Source organism: Alligator sinensis, unplaced genomic scaffold (genome assembly GCF_000455745.1).
Source record: "Alligator sinensis unplaced genomic scaffold, ASM45574v1 scaffold421_1, whole genome shotgun sequence".
Lineage (NCBI taxonomy): Eukaryota > Metazoa > Chordata > Crocodylia > Alligatoridae > Alligator > Alligator sinensis.
Window position 1 is genome coordinate 4168545 of NW_005841871.1, and position 6722 is coordinate 4175266.

Here is a 6722-nt window from a genome sequence, read left to right on the forward strand (position 1 = left end):
GTATGGGAGGCCTATTTAAACTTGATTGACTAAAACTCGGTTGCTGGGTTAAGGAATGCTGAGGCAGGAGACCGAGTCAGAGTGGGTATGGGCGACATCTGAACAATGGTTAAGGGTTCATCACAATGTCCAGCCCATTGGAGCCCTGACTACAAATGCTGTCATACTTTTCCTGGGATGACCGGTGGAAGTCCTCCCCACAAAGTTTATGAACACTCCAAGTAATCCCCTTAAGTCTGTTAAAAGACTATAGTAAGATCTAAAAGTCATGCTAAGCTGAGGCTTATTCACAACAGGTAAAATACAAAACACTGATGCTGACTTCACAGTGCAAGCATAGCTAGGCCATCTGAGAAAAAACAATGTGGTATCCCTTCCAGTATAACTTGTATATTCTATATAATCATTTCAAGCTGGCTTCTAGGTGTCTGGTTACTCCTTATAACTTGATGTTTTTCCTGGTTGTTACTCAGTTTCTTGAGATATTCCAAACCAGATAACCCCTTGTCACTGAAAAAGGTAATTCATTTAAATTGAAACTGTTTATATAACAGGATTTTCCCAGTCAATTATGACTTGGGACCCTCTTGGTTTACACAAGTAAAATAATGCTTTGAAGCAGCTGGACTAAGGGTATAAGAAAGCTGTAAAGCAGAAAACAGTGTGCTTCAAGAGAGAGAAATCTCTCTGACACCATCCGCTGTTGTTCCTGAGAAGCTGGGATAAACAGATTGTCTCTTTTGTTCACCTGTTTAACCTTCAACGAACGTGTTAGGAACTTTGCCGGTCAACAAACACCGGAGTGCCTTGGAACGGTGAGAGCCCAGCTCTCACTCTCTCTCTCTCTCTTTCTCCCTTTCTGTCTCGGCATAGCTTTCTGAACCTGAATTTTATTAGTTAAACTTGAGCTAGGTTACTACTAATACCATCATAAATTTCATATACTTAGCAATAAATGACTTTTAGAGTCAAACTGGTGGTAACCGGGTGAATTTTTCCTTCTCTACTTCCCCTTCCCCACTTGCTCTGCAGCAACACTTCTTTTACCTAAGACAAAGATCCCTGTAAAGCCCCAAAATACTGTGGGGTCCGCTCATCAAGAGGCTACCACTGCTAGGACAGTTAGGGCAAAAGATTGGGACGTGATGAGTTTGAGATGCATAAGGGGATCAGCTTGTACAGGCTGGTTGACCCAGTTTGGCTCAGACCTGCCCTAATGAACTGAATGCTGGCCCATGAGGGTTTCAGCTGACACCCAGCCTGATTCAGAGGTATTGTGTTCACTTGTGTGCTTGTGTCTGACTGTATTTTATTGTTGCCCTGATGAATTGATTCCTGGCATATGAGGGTGTCACCCTGTACGTGCTGATCAACCCAGACAGATAAGCGTGTCATGTTAATCTCTGTGTGTGTATGTATTTTACTGATTTGGTGGCAGGAGGAACTCAGCCCGATTGAAACTGAGCCCTGCAAGACCAGCTCCATTGGGGGTGAAGACTTGCAGAAGGGAGAGATACAGCTCCGTATAGAAACACAAGTAACACAAGCAGCACGTTGATAAAATTACAAAGACCCTAGAAACATACCCCTAATAAATGAGCACACCAGAAAGTATCGGGCAAATCTGGTAACAGCCACTGGAGTAGCCATGGGCTACCAGGCATCAGTTCGAGCAGTCCTGAAGCTTCCCTATCTTATGTGCCAATAGAGACAATAACGGACAATGTGAAATCCAGACGCTATTGCCTCCCCATTGCTGCAGGCTGCAGGGAGTCAATGGCTTGTTAATGACCCAGTGTTCTTTACTTCACACAGGTGTTAACAATCACCTGTGAAGTAACAATTAATATCCCTTCCCGCACCTAACAACTACGAAACTATGAATTACAGTTAATGGTGATTCTACTAATCAAGCTATCTATTTTAGGTCAATTTTGCTGTCTGCTAGGGCTTCCTGTTTCACAACTCCTGCTGCTCTGCCTCTACAATCTGCATCCAGGACACTCGTTAAATTTTCAATTCAAATCAGGACAGACGGTCACCCTACTTATGGTTTTGTGATCCAATATATGAAAGGTGTTATGAGCTGGCATTTGCCCTATGTAGTTTTGTGCCAGCTGCAGCTTGGCTGTACCAGAGCAACTGGTATATTAACTGGTATATTAAATCTCTGCAAAAATAAACATCAGGCAAAAGGTGAACTACATTTGCTGCCACAAGAGGACACTGTTGACTAGATTCTGAGGTCATATTTACACATTTCCACATTTGTGAACTTAAAAAAAAATACCATGCGGGCCCTGCCTATGAGCATGTAGTAATTTCTAGATGAGATGAATCACAATTATTTACTGAAATATTTCATTAATAATTCACTGAGATTATTGATTAAACTAAATACTAATTGCAGTTGGAGGCTGTATCATACTGTATGGTTATAGTAGCATATTAAATGTTTGCTGCTTTAATCTTTAGAACTGTTTTCTTTCTATTGTTACAACCTATGTGCTGAGTACTCTCAAGTTGCTCAAACATAGGAAAGCATATTAAATCAATTAATCAAAAGCTCCTGAAAAATTGGTGAGCAAAGTATATAGCCCAGCAGATTAATTGGAACACTGCAATTTATACAGCAATCCCTGGCAAAACAGAGGAAAACATTATAATTGATGGTCCAATTTGGAAAGACCATGCTGTATTTTGATTTTTAGGGGCAAATGATACTCGGTTTACAGCTGTGTGCTATGAAAAGTGCAGAGACTGCTTATTCCATTTTCAGAAATCTAGGTGCAAAATACAAATCCTAACAACAACCAATTGATACAATAGAGTTATTACTCAAATATAAAATGACTCCCCAAAACATATATTATAGATCTAAAATGTATATATTGTTATTATTTTCCAGGTATAGAATTTAATTATTGGAGGTTTGCCTTAATTTTTTCCCCCTTCACTGCTACATGAGGAAAAATACATCGGGGCTGTTCAGGTAGCTCCGCTACTCTTTGCCCCCCTGCAGCCCCGTTTTTCCACTTACTGTCAGACCCTGCTCTCCCTGAGTACATGGCAGTACAGAGTAAATTTCAAACACCAGCTTTCAAATAAACATGGACAAATTACTATGGCCTCCCAAAAGCTTGGCTCATCCAAAATCAATACATTTTACCTTTTTTGAAACTGCTGCAAGTTTTAGTACAGGTACTCCATGAATACACATTTATGCAGTATTTTTGTATCTACTTATATATAGTACAAACTATGCATAATATTAATTCAAACTCAAAAGGCTTATAATTTACCATACAGGTCATAGGGGTGGGTCCCAGCAGAGTCAGTGACATTTTTTAAGGCCTGGTGACCCTATAGCACAGCACTGCTCTGTGTTCTTGTCATAGGGCCTGAAATCCTCCAAAAAATGTATATGCAGGGCAACCTGGACTGACTCTACCTCATGGAGGGTAGAACCACACTAATCCTGTGTGGCAGGCAAGAGGGGCTGACAGAGGGATTTTGGGTGAACTGTTTGGGGCCCTGTTTGGTGGCAGACATTTGCCAGACATTGAAGACAGGTAAAGAAACAGGAATCATTGGAAATTGGAAAGAAAGTTGCAGCTCAGCTGTTGGAGTGAAGAGGAAGTAAAAATATAAATAATGTAGTAGTTCACCATGACTTGAAAAAGTGTTGGCACTGAGGTGGGCTGTGTGCAGTAGGCATGTATCGTGTTCAGATGAGCTGTAATAACTGCACTCTCCATTCTAGCTTGTTCCTGCAGCAGGGCAAACACTGTAACCACCAAGGCAGTTTTCTTAGTTGCACCCAGGGAAACCACTCTCCTGCCATGGGGTAAGACCTGCAAAGGCAATGTTAGTTAACCTCCCACTTTCACCACTAGTGGGAAGATATTGGCTTTATGCCCACTTTATGGAAATGGGAGACTCCTCCCTAGTTTGCTCCTGGGACCTTATGGCTAAGAGCAAACAAAACTTGGGGGCATCTGAACCCCAAATCTCTGGGCTTGGGCCTGCACATGCCTGCCAAAGGATTTGGAAACATCTGAAGTCCTAGGTGGGATGGAGGATGTTTGCCGGTTGTAGGGCTCTTGACTGACTCATGGATTTGAAATTGATTTGGCTGATTTGGCTAGGAACATGAAAAAAATTCCTTTAAAAAAAAAAAAGGTTGCTCCTGCAGTCATATGGCTGAGGGCAAGGAAAACCCAGGAGCATCTGAACCCCAAGCCTATGGGCTTGGGCTTGCAAGTAGGATACCTGCTAAATGATATGGTAACTTTTGAAGCCCCAGGTGGGGGTAGAGGAACATTTGAAGCCCCAGGTTGGGGTAGATGTTTGCTGGTAGCAGGGCCACATATGATTCTTGAATGATTCACAGATTTGGAATTGATTTGGCTTGGAACAAAACAAATTTTTTCTTAAAAAAAAAAAAAAAAGCGTGTTTGTCCAACATGGCTTAGGTGTTTTATAGTTATGCTCAGTGTTGGCTGCATTTAGTTAGTTTCATAATTGGTTTCCATTACTGAGTTTATGTTGTATTTGGCAGCAGTTTAATGATAGACAATGTATTTGATGAGGAGCTGTATTTCCCTTTTTGGGGGTGGAGCATGTCTTATAATTAAGTAAGTACAGTATTTAAAGTAAAACAAGAAAATAGATCAAATTCTCTCTTCTAGCTATAGCATGATTACCCTATGTCCATTTCTATATACTCAAAGCTTTATTGATCTTGTTAATTTAGAACAGCCATTCTACAATATTAACACTTTAAAGTAAAATGATTTAGGAGTTAAAAACAAAAGTACTATGTGTGGTGCCTTGGTAATTTTAATCAGATTAATTATAATTGAGATTTATTATGAAATTAGTATGCCTGCAGCCTGAAAATGATCAGTAGTGTATATTCTACACAACACCTCACCAACAACAGGTAAGTGCAGCCACTGAAGGTATGGAGGAAAGGCAGTTGCAATAACAATAATTACATCTATATTGTGATATGAGATCATTTTCTTAATTTAGGCCAGATCCTCAGTGTGTGTAAATGGCCATAGTTCTATTGGCGCTGATGGAACCACATGTTAAATTAGGTCAGCTCAGTATCTGGCTGGTAACAATAGAACTGATCTATTCTGAAGACTTCTGTTCATAATCTTTGAAAAAGGGTGAAAGAGGAATTGATCATTTGCTGATTAGTCGGAGAAACCAGCTGTGGTGAAAGTACTCTAGTTGGCTCCTAGTAATGTAATGCACTGCCACTCTCTGTATGCCTCAGGGGTGTATTTAGGAGTGATAAGGTTTAAACTGGTATGTGTGCTTGGCAGGTGGCCCTTGTTAAATGGTTGTCAATTTTATAGCAAGAAAAATCTTGGAGACACTGGAGCCTTATATTAGGGACTCAGCATATCTACTGAAAGGGATTTAGCTGTGGTTTGAATTGTTTGCTGCTTTTTCCTGGCTGATTAGCAGGAAGCCAGGTTTTTGGTTTCCCACTGAAAAATGGAGACAAATGTGGATTTCCCCCTTTACCCAAGGAAAAAGCAGGTTTCTCATCTAACCCAGGGACTTGCAATTTTGCAAAGAGCTCTGTGCAGGCTGGCCGAGTTCCAGCCTGCAAGGGGCAGAAGGAGGGTGGTCAGGCAGGGGATGCCATGTGCATGTATGCACATGGCTGCCAGGCAGCCTGGAGAGCAGCTCCCACAGGTAAGTGGGGGGAGGGCTTGAGGCCCCCAGAGGGAGGGAGTTTGGCAGGGTTAAGGCTCCTGCCCAGCTGGGCAGTGCATGGGGATTGGGGCCTAGTGCCACAATGCATGGCCACAGGGCCTTGGTGGGGAGCGGGACAGGGCCACAAGTGGGGAGCGGGATAGGGCTGCAGGGGTCAGGGGGTGGGGCTGGCTCCCTGGCACTGTGCGCACTCCCAGGGGACCAGGGAAGACTTGTGCCCCTTCCTCCTGGATATGTGCACTGGGCAGGGCTAAGCATGGGCTGCCCACTGTGGGCTCGGGCTGCCCACTGTGGGCTCAGTCTCCTCACACTGCTGCCCTCCCCTACGGTCTCCACAGCCTGGTGGGTACGACCTGGCACTGCAGGGAAGAGCAGGGCCACACAGGAAAACTCCTTACCACTGCAAGCTCCTACACTTCCTGGTGAGGTGTCTCCTGCTCATGCAGCAGCAGCGAGGGGCACAACCCCACATTGCAGCTCCCACTGCAGCCATGTGCACAGGGCATGCCTCATTAGAGCAGTGCAGAGTTTGCAGCAGCAAGGAGCTTCCCCACACAGTGCCACTGTTGCCCATGGTCACACCTGCTGGACTGTGGAGGCCCTAGGAGAAGGCAGTAGGGTGGGGAGCCTGAGCCTGCACCTGGCATCCCATGCCCACCCCTGCCCCATGCACAGATCTGGGGGGCATGAGTCCCCCCACTATCCTGGTAGTGTGAGCAGCTGCAGGGAGCAGGCCCTACACCTGCCCAAGCCTGCAGTGGCCAGGCAGTCGGGGTGGGGTGGGGCCAGGCTCCATGCTCCACTCTGCTGCAGCAGTCATCGCCTCCTGTGGAGGGCAGAGAGCTGTGGACTCGGGTCCCTGGCTCTGTAGCTCTGGCAGCTTGGGGTCCCCTCTAGCAGGGCTGTGGGGAGCTAGGGGCACCAGCAGGGCTGGGGTGCCATGCGGGGGGGGGGGGGAAAGGGACGGGGGGGAACCGGAGGGG